General features: G+C 34.3%; 1 long non-coding RNA gene across 3 annotated transcripts; it reads left to right on the top strand.

Annotated features, from left to right (window-relative positions):
- The first annotated feature begins 5,759 nt into the window (after positions 1–5,759).
- Positions 5,760–9,135, top strand: LOC130733191 (uncharacterized). Of its 3 annotated transcripts, none has more exons than XR_009017416.1 (6): positions 5,760–6,005; positions 6,308–6,425; positions 6,581–6,665; positions 6,964–7,893; positions 8,095–8,191; positions 8,833–9,135. It is a non-coding gene; the product is annotated as an uncharacterized LOC130733191 (long non-coding RNA). The 3 variants fall into 3 exon arrangements; XR_009017417.1 differs by having other exon boundaries at positions 6,961–7,893; XR_009017415.1 differs by lacking the exon at positions 6,964–7,893 and having other exon boundaries at positions 5,763–6,005.
- The last annotated feature ends 3,925 nt before the right edge of the window (positions 9,136–13,060 follow it).

The following is a 13,060-nucleotide window of genomic DNA, read 5'->3' as shown; positions in this document are numbered from 1 at the left end:
TATAACCTGGTGTGAAACGTATACATTTAACATCGGTTTAGACAGCAACTGATGTAAAATGTGAACTTTTCACATCGGTTACAAACCCGATGTGAAATGGTGATGAGATACCACATCACCTTTATTTACATCGGACGAAAACCGATGTGAAAGCTCAAAAATACCCGATGTGAAAAGTAGTTTTTCTAGTAGTAACTTGAAGTGAATATATAACACAAGCTATGCCTCACTTTTTTTACAATATGGGACTCAAGTCCTATCCCTTGGTAAAACGTTGACCTTGGGGCTTGGGATCACCGGTGCATCTACAAATAAGTTAGAATTATTTAAGATACATGTCAAAATATTATTTGACCATCTAAACATCTAAATTAGGATAATTTTACCAAAAAATAAATATTGAGTGATTTAAATAATTTCGTATAAAAATAATAATATGATGTGTGTAGTATATATACTAAATAACATTAAAGACATTAGTTTGTAGGAAGCATCATATGCTTTCAATTATTGATGGGAAGAAATTGTTGATTGAATGAATTAGTATACAAATCATGATCTAGACAATGTGACTATATCCATGCTTACACGCGATGTTTAATCTTGATGACTTCTTTTACAATGTCTTGGATAAAATCACCTTCGTACCTTCAAAAGTATACAAAGCCTTTCAATTCATTTATGCGCACAGTTTTTACTTTCTTTACACTAGTTATTATTTATTTTGGAAGAAGAAGGAGAAGGAAGAGGTAGAGAGGGAGAAGAGGAAGAGGAAGAGGAAGAAGAAGATTAGAATTTAAAAGAAAAAGAAAAAGGAACTATTTTTAAAAGAAAAAGAAAATTTCATGTCATTAATGAAGGACAAATAGGTATCGTCCATTATCAATTTGGACGAAAAATTGACAGAGGGAGCTGATTATCACAAATTTAAAATATCAGGATGCAAATTGTTCGTTTGAAGATCTTGGAATCAAATCACACAATCACAATTCTTGAGAGATGAAAAATGTTTATATGTTAAATAAAAGTAATTGTAAGGAAGTATATCACATACCTACTATTTTTCTTGTAATGGAAAGCATTTAAGTCGCAAACTTGAGACAAAGCTGACTTCCATTTTTTCACCTTCTCAGAATATTTTCCATACCTCGTTTCATGTTTGACCATGGCTTTTTCATAAGTATTTCTTTGATGCCTCACGTCTGAAGGGTCCACTTTATAGAAGACAGGCCAAACTATTTGATTCTTCATTTGCCTACACTCGTTAATCTTGACAACTTCATCGAGACACCAGGTGGAATTCGCAAAATCATCTGAGAAAACAATTATTGAAAGCTTTGAGTTTTCAATTGCCTTAGTGATCGATAACTTGTGATATGAAGTCACCTCTTTCCAGTGCTCGATCATCCATAACCTTAAACTTCTCTTGCTTTAAAGCATCGTAGAGATAACCTGTAAAGTTGTATCGAGTATCATCTCCTCTAGAGCAGAGAAAAATCTGGTACCATCCCTTGGGATTGAGATGTCCGACATTGTCTGGTTCTTTCAACTCTTCCTTGGGCTTGGTTTTTGAGGAGGATCCTCCCACACTCGTGACAGGCCTATTTATTGAGGAAGATCCTTCGAGACCAGTCACGAGCCTATTTCCCACATTGTACGTTGCGAGCGGTATCGTTATCGGTACTAATCCAAAACCATGGTAAGTCGGGTGTATATTTTCCACATTGTATGTCGTGACCGCACTTGTTGAGGGAGGTCCTCCCACACTGTAATCTGAACTCACTCTTCATACTCCATTTCTTCACTGGGCCAATAGGAATTTGGATCAGGATGTTGCGACATGTTGAGATAAGCTTCCTCATTCCTCTCCATCGCTTGTAATGATTGATCTATCATAAACATACACAAATGAAGCAAATTAATTAAGTGGATAAAGTGTAATGTGACATGCACTTCAAATGATCATAAGATCGAAACATAAATGTGCATGAGTATTGTTACCGTTATGGATTCAACTCCTCTAAACTGAATGTAGAGTGAGAGACAATAAGAGACTCTCTCACTTTAGAGATAAAGTAAATAATCACATTCATTGATTGATGGTTTTACTAACTCTCCATACTAATTACCTACTTTTGAAAGTCAATAAAACAACTAAGCCAATATTTGTGGTTACTTACCTTACTTTCTAAAGTGATTCTCTCACTTTAAAAGACCAAATCCTATGTTATATGTACATGAATCGGGATTGGACATATATAAGCCATCCGACTATCCGAGGTCTAACGAGCCCACATTAATTTTTTTCGACCATGCCCACATTAATTAATCACTAAAAAAATATGATAAAAGGAAAAAAATTCGTGTATCATTATTTTTTGCTAGCATCCAGACAACTGCAGTTTGTGGCAGTTGCTTTCTGCCACAAATAGCAAAGTTTGTAAACTCTTGCCGCACACAAACTGCATATCTCTAGGTGTTAAACAAAGAACAGTAGTTGATGAATCATCACTGTTAGAAATTAAATCTGGGTGTGATAATCCTGGATAAAGTCAAGAATCGTGAGCGTCCACTTTCCGAACAAATTATTTCGACCCTATAATTGTCTGGGTTCACGAAATCTTTGTTGGGATAATACTTGACAATCAATCTGTTTCTTGGCACAAGAGAACAGATAACGAAAAGTAGAGATATTCTGTTTCTGGTTTTCTGTATCAATTCCTTAGGCTGCAAGTAACCTTATATAAGAGGCTGGGGCTCCGCCCCTTGGACCCCAGTTCGTATTCGCAGTCAATTATGCGTTGGCTCACCGAGCGTGCACTCCGCACTAACCTGACTCGATTCCGAGCCTAACGCGTAATTGCATCAACCTATAGTAGATCACATTACTACTAAAATACATTGATGATTCTAAAATCACCAACAATCACTAAATGGAAAGAAAGCTTGCTAACAAAGGAAAATCTATAGCTATACACCGAGTCCCAGAAAGCAAAACAGCAAATGATTTGTTTAATTTTCCGGCTAAACATATCTTTAGTATCTTACAAGTATAACTTATTATCACCATGGGTTGATCTTTACTTAAATATCAAATTAAGTAAAAAAAGTTGAGATTAAGTAAGATTTGAAGATTAATTTACAGTAATATTCTTTTTTGTCCTTGCTGTTGGTGTACCCTCTCTCAACCCTGGCAGTTTCCTCAGCGGCAAGATCCATGAGCAGCTTAATCTCCTTCCTCCTAGCCACCATCAGCTGCCATTTACGGCGAATATTCATGCCCATGGAACCGATCACCGCGCAAATCACCACAAGGACCAGACTCGAAAACTCTAGATAGCCGGCGACATGCATTTGTCCCCTCCCAAACGATGAGTGAGTTTGTTGGGTTGACCGAGTTTGCAAGTAAACTCAAGATGGCACTGAAAATTGAAAAGGATGGAGAGAAATCTCGTGGTTAGATTCAGAAAACGCGAAGAAGCAATTTGGTCTGTTGGTGCATCAGGGTTGGACTTTGTGATTTTGATTGGTGGTGATGGAATATGTAATGGACGTCGGGGACTATTTCTAAGGGCCCTGATGGTAACAAGTTATATTTTATTTATTTATTTAGTTCAAAATCACATATTACATTTTGACCATTTCTGTTTTAGGTAATTTCTCACTAAAAATGGATAGGTACAAATACATTTTTCTTTTGCCATGATTTTATTTTTCTATCAATTTTTTAAAAATTTGCAACTTTATGGGTTCGGTTCCTCTAAAGTGAAGGGGTAAAACAAAAATTTGGTTACAAGAGGAAGGTTGTGAAAGGGTAAAATTAGTCATCACATTATTAATTAAGTTATTTTTATTGACTTTTTAAATTAGGTATAATTAATGATATCATGATAACTTACTTTATTCTCTTTAGAGAAGCCAAATATATTATAATCTAAATAATGAACTAAAAGATACTGAGCTCTTTCATCTTCAAGGGTACCGGAGCAATACTCAATGCTTTTATTATTATTATCTAGTTTGTGGTTTTGAATTAGTCTCTCCTAATAATAATATACCAACTATCAAAGGAGTTATAGTAGTGCAAGAACCTAGCATTGAAGATGCTCTAATAAGTTTTTATTATTGAACATGTATACATGATAATCACAATCCATTTATGAGCTAGTAACAATTTTTTTTAAGAAAAAGATAATATAAGAACCTTGGGCACCAGGCTCTCCCAATGAGCCAAAACAAGATACAAAAGAACACAGCCAACAAGAGCCCCAAAATAGCGAAAGAAAATACAGAAACAGAAACAAAGGGGAAACTTAACAACAAGCAAAGGAAAAATCAGCTAGTAACAATTTGCAGCTTGTTCTCGTCATGCAGCACAAGAGAAGATGAAGTCTTTCTTCCATGACCATATCAATTCTTACAAACTATCTCTAATTTTGTTGGCAGCTTTTACTATATATATATACCTTGGATAAAGTCACCTTCAATTCGGGCCTACAAAGGTATATACAATGTCTTTCAAATTATCTATACTCACAATTTTCATTAAAAAATAAAATATATTATTATGCTTGATGGGAAAAAAATATTGCATTGTGACTTAAAACAGAACTTGAATTTGAACAACACGTAATACAACAATGTCTCATCACAAAATTCCTTGCTAATTAACAAAATCATATATAAATTGATAATTAACATACCAACTTTAATTTTCAAAATTCAAGACTTTCTTGAAAACAAGGTAGTTTATCATATTATATATTCATAGCTTTAAAGAAAAGTAATTGAAATTACGTACCCACTATCTTTCTTGTATTCAAAAGCTTTCAAGTTGCAAACTTGAGATAAAGCTAACCTCCAATTGTTCACCTTTTCAGAATCTTCTCCAAACTTCATTTCTTGTTCATCCATAGCTATTTTGTAACTGTTTTTCTGATGCCTCACATCTGAGGGATCCACTTTATAAAAAATTAACCAAACTCGTTTCTGATACTTCTTTTTGCAATTGAGAATCTTATCAACTTCATCCAGACATCAAGTGGAGTTTGCAAAATTTTCAGAAAAAATAATAATTGAAATTTGAAAGTTTTGAGTTTTCAATTGCCTCCACAATAACTTCTGAAATTGAGCTCCCTGTTTCAATTTCTTCATCATCCATGAAGATCTTGAATCCCTCTGACTTCAAAGCATGATAGAGATGATATGTCAAATTTGTTCGGGTATCTTTCCCTTTAAAGCTGAGAAATATGTTGTAGCGCTTTCCTAGCATGAGCTTAATGTCTTCTAAGACTTCTAGAATAAAACCGATTTCATAACCCCTACAAAAAGTATGTACAAAGCCGTTCAATTCACTTATGTGCACGATTATCATTTTTTTATATCTTAATAATATATAAAGCCCATCCACCAAAGTGGGCCATAATGCTTTCTAATTTCCACATGTCATGTTTTTATTGGTTGTTTTACTTGATTTTCCACATGTCCATTTTTCATTGGTTCAAATTTCTCTATTTTTGATTGGCCAACATTAATTACAACATTAATCAATTAATAATTAAATACTATAAATCATGAATATAAATGTGGAACTAAAAATTAGTCATCAATTTGAAAGGAAAGTTACAAATTAACGTAATTCAAATTTGAAAAAGATTCAAATTTAAAATGATTTTCACCTTACAATGATTTTTGTTTTTTATTGGCTGATAATATTCACTCACTAAATTAAATCAAAAGGTTAAATAAACCTAGCCATCACATTTTCTCTCCTTTTCTTCAATCACGTTTGGTTTCCTCTCAAGCGTATCTTTTTTCTCCTCCTCTCTCACAATTCCATCCCAAATCCTTTGCTCCTCTCGCATCCGGTTTCTCCTCACACGTCTCTGTTTCTCTGTTTCTACCTTGCCTCTCCCTGTTTCTACCTTGCCTCCAGTTTTTTCCATCGTCGATTCCTCTTCTTCACTTCATTCTAATAAGCGCCTCCTCATCGACGAATGAAAAAGGTGATTCTCCTTTTTCCAATTGAGGCTTTGAATCGATATGCTCCCTTTATGCTTTCATATTTGTGAATTAGGTTTTTACGTTTGTGTTTGAACCAATATACATCCTTAAACCTGGATCAGAATGGTGTGGGTCAATTGGGTATCGGCCTTTCGGGTATGCAGAAGCAAGATGAGGGCTTTGCTGCCCTATCAACAGAAGATTACTGTTTTTTTTATTTGCCTTCGCCTGATTCAGTTTCAAGGTAATTGTTTGTTCTTTGCTTTAGCTCTATTTGGTATTCAAAATTGCTTTTTGCTTGCAGGGCATAAACAGGGCATGAAGATTGATAAATCATTATTGGAAATTGTTCTGAATGGTGTCACTGTGAACTGCTCAAGCAGATGAAACACCTTCCATTTTTAGGAACCATTTATCTCAAGGTCTGAAGCGTCGATATCTTCATCTTGATTTAAGGCTTAATTGATTTAGGGTTTTTAGTTTCTCATTCAATCTTCTTTTTTCCCAAATATTCACGAATTTGATTCATGGTTTATGATCTTTCCATAATATTTTGATTTTTTTATATCATCCACAGCGACGACTCAGGTATCTTCTCCCCGGCGGCTAGGTCTCAGTCCTCCTCTTCACACTTGCTGCCATTATGCCTTCATCAACATCAGGTATGTTGAACCAATATTTTTAATTTTTAATTTTTAATTTTTCAAATTTTTTTAATTGATTGATTAGTTGATTAGTTGATTAGTTGTCTTATTAACTGCTGAATTGATTATTTGCCTTATTAGTTGCTGCAGATTAATTTTAATTAGTTGCCTTATTAGCTTGTGAAAATTTTAATTACTTGCCTTATTTGATTAGTTACCTTATCAGCATTTCAAAATTTGTATCTTCAAGAAGTAGGATATTAACATGAAATTGATTAGTTGACTAATTAGTTTTAAATACTCTACTTATCAGCAGTGTTGTTTTTGAAATTTGAACTAAAAATAAAAGAATGGAAGAGATAGACCGCAAGCGTTGTGGAATGTGGTTCATGGAGCTGTGCTTTGAGGAGGAATGAGGTCGTTTATTTTCTGATTTGTCTGCTGGTTCATATCTAACATTGTGTAGCTCCAAGACTAACCTCTTGGTTGTAGCTCTAACTAGCTAAATTTCTAACTGGAACATTAGCATTCAAACAATGCATTTTATCAAAGAGTGAAGAGCTACTTTTAATACACTAACGGCTAAGAGCTAATTTTACAAAAAAAAAGAACCTATCAAAGAACTTGATGTGTAGTGAATATGCTACAACCATTAACTTTACATGTAGTCGTTGTTTCTTTCTTCCATCAGCAGCCCTATCTATTGCAAACCATAATGCCTCTATGAACCCTATAGTATGCTACTCAAGATGATATCAATTTGAAATTTGGGGGTTTTGTCTAACCATGGAGGTTTCATATATTTGGGTGGGTTTGATGAAGCGTGCTCTATTTTTCATATATTTTCTTTTTGGTCTAAGAGAATCATCTTCTATATTTTTTTTAGATTCTAATATTTTTTACTTGCAATGTTTTGATGAGGCTAGAAGTTGTGAACACAATGAAGAGAATACTAACACAGAAGAGAAGAAATCTTGAGATTTAAATAAGATGAAATTGAAGTTCTGTGAAAATGATTTTCATGAATTTTGTTGTAATTTTTTCATCTGTGTTGTTTTGTGATGGATGCCTTGGCTGATGGTAGTTTTTCCACGACCCTTGGATTCAATGACCTTAGGAACTTTTCTATTTAACATGTTTGTATTTTTTACTAATGCACGATGAGACTATTGTTCATGATGGAAAAGAAAGGGATATTGTTGAAGAGGAATTCAAGCAAGGCTGTGGTTTACTAATATGACTTATGGTATGTCTGTTGTTTGATTATCTACGATGGGAAAATTCTGCTCTCTTTGTTTGATGTGGTCACTGTCAGTTTTGTTGTATAATATTTCCATTCCAGTTTTATAGGATTTCTATTTCTTTTTTTTTATATAAATTTCCTTTTTAATAAATTATGCTCTCTTTCTTTTTTATTCACTGCCTGATTATGTTCTTTTCATATCAGAAAGCACAAATTCATGCTTCTGTGTTAGAAAGTCTTGGTAAAAAAGTTTGAAAGGATTCTCAGAGAAGGATCAGTTTATCCCCAGCAAATATTACAAGTAAGAAATAGTTAAATTTTAGGTTTGTTCAATTTTTTAACCTGGTCATTGTTTGCTACATCAGATGTTGATAAATTTATGTTGTTTCCCATCTCTTCTATGGACTACTTGATCAGTCACATCTCTTTAAGGCTTTTCAGTTATAAATTTATTTTGTCTTTATAGTTGTTCAATTACTCATTTTCATCTAAATTTTGTGCTTATTCTAACTGCTTAAGCAGCAATGTAGAGAGCAAATAGTTGCTACCTTTACCTCAAAGATTGTTAAGTATCCCTAACTTTTGTGCCTCTCAATGAAATCTATTGAGTCATGCTTGATTTTCCAATCATATTGGTACACTTTGTGGTTGTTGTTTGCTGGTTTTTATTAGCATTATCAATCTTTTACCTATGCATTAATTTGTAGATTAATGGGCATGCACTCTGTAGCACTAAGAAGCATCAAAGACATGTAAAGATAAATAAGATGAATGCCACTAAGTTGGAAATTTTGGGGTAGTGAGACATTTTTTGCGACATTTGTTATGTGTTAATGAACGATGTCTTGACAGTGTATTTTTTCCACATTGTGAGGACCAAGTTTGCTTTGTAGGGAATAAACTGAGGAAGGTCCCTCACATCTATCATGTTTTCATAAGCAGATAGGAAGACCTTGCCCTATTGGCTATGGATAAAGTTGAACCACTTTCAATTTACGATTTGAAATACAAGTCGGGATGACGTAGGAAGATCCACCGTCAAACACCATAGCACAATCCATTGGGGATATGAGCAGATTCCTTGGCCTTGAAGGAGCTTCTGGCTTGCGGTTATTGGATGTAAAAGACGAGTGATTTTAATGTAATTTTAGCTAATATTATAATCTTAACTGCTTTTTACTTTAGTCCTTGAATTATTTTTTAGCCGTGTATCAATCCATATATTAACCTTTTTATTTTCTTTGATGTTTTAATCTTTAATATATGTTATACTAATAAAATATATAAAAGAAATATTTTTTTGCATAACTGAAATAATAAGGTGGAGGTGAATCTATTTCTTTTTAAAAAAGAAAAAATTATTGTGTTCTCTTCTATAAAAGAATAGTGACATAGATATTATCTAGATACATTATGTGAACCAGATAATAGAGAAAATAATTTCTTAATAATACCATTGCAATGTTAGTATATTTTTCATAATTTTAGTTTTTTTTTCTGCAAAAGATTTATTGTAATATGGAAGTGTTGAGATACTCGACATAGGATTACAAAACCATATAAAAGAGAGTTAAACGCAAAAAGAAAACTTGGGTAGTTTATGTTGTGTATGATGCTATTTGAAAAGTATGAGCATGAATTAGGAACACGGAAATTCCTTGCAATTCGTGAGTTTTTTTTGAATTGTAAGTCCTCCGCTACGTTAGATCATATGTGGTCAAAATTACATGCTTCTAAATATTTGTTTATACTTTTTTTCTCTTAATTTTATTTACATTATTAAAAAAAACTCCTTTTTTACAATTGAATATTTTGATAATAGATCCATAGTATCACATGTAAACGATGCAGAGGCAAGAGAGGGATAGATCCATAGAAACACTTTATCCGCGTCACTTAGATTTAGAGGACTAATTGTGCTTATGTTGCTTCTAGTGGCATATCATCATTATTCTTGCCTGGAAGTAGAACAATTCATTCTAAATTTTGCTTTCCATTAGATGCTACAAAGATCTCAACATGTAATATAAAGTAGGGAAGTCTACGAGCAAAGCTTCTGCTTGAAACAATCCTTATTCTACGGGATGAAGCTCAATGTTGAAAAAGTTTTGTTTCGAAGCTCTCGAGGTTACACTCCGAGATTTAATGGGGTTGAAAAATGAAGACAGCGTACATAAACCTTTAGGAGGAAAAGTAGTAATACTTGGAGTTGATTTTAGACAAATACTACCTGTAATAACTAGAGGCATCAAACATGAGGTTGTGGAAGCTACTATCAACTCTATCATGGTGGAAGCATTGTAAAGTTATGAAATTGTCTAAGAACATGCGGCTAACCGCAGCTGAGACGACTGATGAGAAAAGAAATCAAGGAGTTTTCAAATTGAATTCTTAAAATTGGAAATGACGGTCATCCTGATTTCGAAGCAGGAGAGTATGATGTTCAAATCCCGCCACATCTGCTCATCCCGATTAGTCCTGACCCATTAATGGAATTGATTAAATATACATATTCTGACATTCCACACAAAATGAAAGACCCGCAATTCTTTCAAGATAGAGCAATATTGGCCCCTACACTAGAGGTTGTTGAAATGATAAACACTTACATGCTTGGTATGATAGCTGCTCCAGAACGTGAATATTTGAGCTTCGACTCTGCCTTGCGATCTGATGAGGATTCTGAAATCCGAGATGAATGGTTTACCACAGAATTTTTGAACGAAACTAAAAATTCAGGAATCCCTAACCACAAACTATTATTTGAAGTGGGTATTCCAATCATACTCTTGAGAAATATAGACCAATCATCATGTTTATGCAATGGAACCAGATTAATTGTGTATGAACTTGGTGAACGTGTTATTGGTGCAACTGTTATCACGAGAACAAATGCTAATGACATAGTGGACATTTCAAGAATGAACTTGGTACCTTCTGATTCCAAATTTCCAATTAAATAAAAAAAGAAGATAATTTTCAATTGCAGTATGCTTTACGATGACATGAAAAAAGCCAAGGACAAACACTATCTCAGGTTGGGCTCATCCTACCGAGGCCCGTCTTCACTCATGGTCAGTTATATGTAGCTCTCTCTAGAGTACGTTCAAGAAAGGGTCTTAAACTTTGTATACTGGATGAGTCGGGCAAACAACATACCAGTACTGTAAATGTAGTGTTTAAAGAACATTTTGGAAATGTTTGATGTATACAACAAAATTTAATTTAGGCTAAAAAGCATTTTTAGCCCCTGATGTTTCAAGTTTGTGCAAATTCTGCCCCTATCTATTTTGTCGATGTTTCTACCCCTCATGTTTTCAAACAGTGCACCATCTACCCTTCACGGAGGGGTAGACGGTGCACTGTTTGAAAACATGAGGGGTAGACGATGCACTGTTTGAAAACATGAGGGGTAGAAACATCGACAAAAATAGCGCAGGGGCAGAATTTGCACAAACTTGAAACATCAGGGGCCGGAAGTGCTTTTTAGCCTTTAATTTATTTATTTCATTTTTCTTTTCATATATTATTACACTGTTGATTTATACACGATTAACTTATTTATAATTTAAAAATTAGATATATATGAAAATATATTAATTTATTACAAAATTCCAACATAAAATTCCGTGCAACGCACGGGTTATCGCACTAGTTAGGTAAAAGAATTCATACCACAAGATATAAAATTTATGTTTGACTAATCAGTCTTTACAGTCCCGAAAGATAGCTAAAGTGGTAAGAGTTGTGTGACATATGAGTTGGGAAGGAGAAGATCAAGAGATTTTTCTCTAAAGGGAGTAATTTTTCATTCCGATGTAAAAAAAAATCAGTCTTCACAAAAAACAGTTTATTTTGCAAAATATCATTGTAACTTAAAATAGAATCTGAGTTGAACAACACATAATACAGTTTACAACAATATTTCACAAAATTCCTTGTTAACCAAATCATATATAAAAGGTGTAAATGCATTCACCTCCCCTTGAGGTCTATCATTATTACACTGAACTTCCTTCTAATTTGCAAAATGCACTAACCTCCCCAATTTCATATGTCATATAGAAAGACTGAGGGGTGTTGAGTATTATAATAATAAATCTTAAAGGAGGTTGATGCAATGATAATAAACATTGGGGGAGATTAGTGCAATATTTTCAATAAAATTAATGCACTAACGTCCCCTATTTCATATATCATATATATTAATCTCTATTTATCAAGTTATGATTTATCCACACCTCTCACCTCTTTTCCACCTCTATTTTTTTTTCTCTTTTATTTATCAATCAAATCATCTATCACATCTTTACTTTCTCTCTTATCTCTTCCTATCTGTCACTCCTCCTCCACCTCGTTCTACCTCATCTTTGAGGTGTGAATCAAAGATTATTCCTATTTACCTTGGCTTTTGTGTGGCGGGTGTTTTGGAACAGAATCTGAAACAAGAGAAATGTTGGTAAGGAGAAGAATCCTCGCGGCGGGAGCAGATTCACAGTGTCCCTTCTACTCGTTGGAGGAAGAATCAGTGGAGCATCTGCTGTTTTCATGTTGGTTCTCCTCATCGGTACAGATGATTTGCTATAAATGGTGTTGGGAATTCAAGTGGGAGTGAGAAGTCTCACATTGGATGGTTATGAGAGTTAGGAGCACTTTATAAGTGAGAGAACCCATGGCTTATAAAAAAAAAGTGAGAGATCCCATACACCCAATGCCTTAAGATTTTGGGTGGAAAATGTGGTGTCCAATCCACTTGTGGTGTGCTATTGTAAGCCCAATGTGATGATCCTCGACATTTTATCCTATTACGGCTCAACAGATGGTTAGGACAGACCACAGTAATACCCAAAAATGGTTGGATACACTTTCTACAACATGCCTATGAGTACTGGAATGAGAAGCAGATTAAGGATAGGAGGTTGGGCTGTGTGGGTAGCGGTATTTTGGTCCTTGTGGCTCCATAAGAATCAAATTGTGTTTAAATAAGGTCAAATTGATGCTGATGGGGTAACAGATGTGGCTCAATACAGAGCATGGATTTGACTAACGATAAAACTTAACCAGGATGAGAGAGAAAGGTAGAGTGAGAGAGAGCGAGAGGGAGAATAGGAAAGATTTCGAAGAGGGATGGACACTGGTAGGTGAGCGCAGGAAGAAGAGGGTAGATTAT

The sequence above is a fragment of the Lotus japonicus genome, chromosome 1 (genome assembly GCF_012489685.1).
Source record: "Lotus japonicus ecotype B-129 chromosome 1, LjGifu_v1.2".
Lineage (NCBI taxonomy): Eukaryota > Viridiplantae > Streptophyta > Magnoliopsida > Fabales > Fabaceae > Lotus > Lotus japonicus.
The sequence above is the reverse complement of the archived record's forward strand: the minus strand, read 5'-3'. Positions and strand labels throughout refer to the sequence as shown.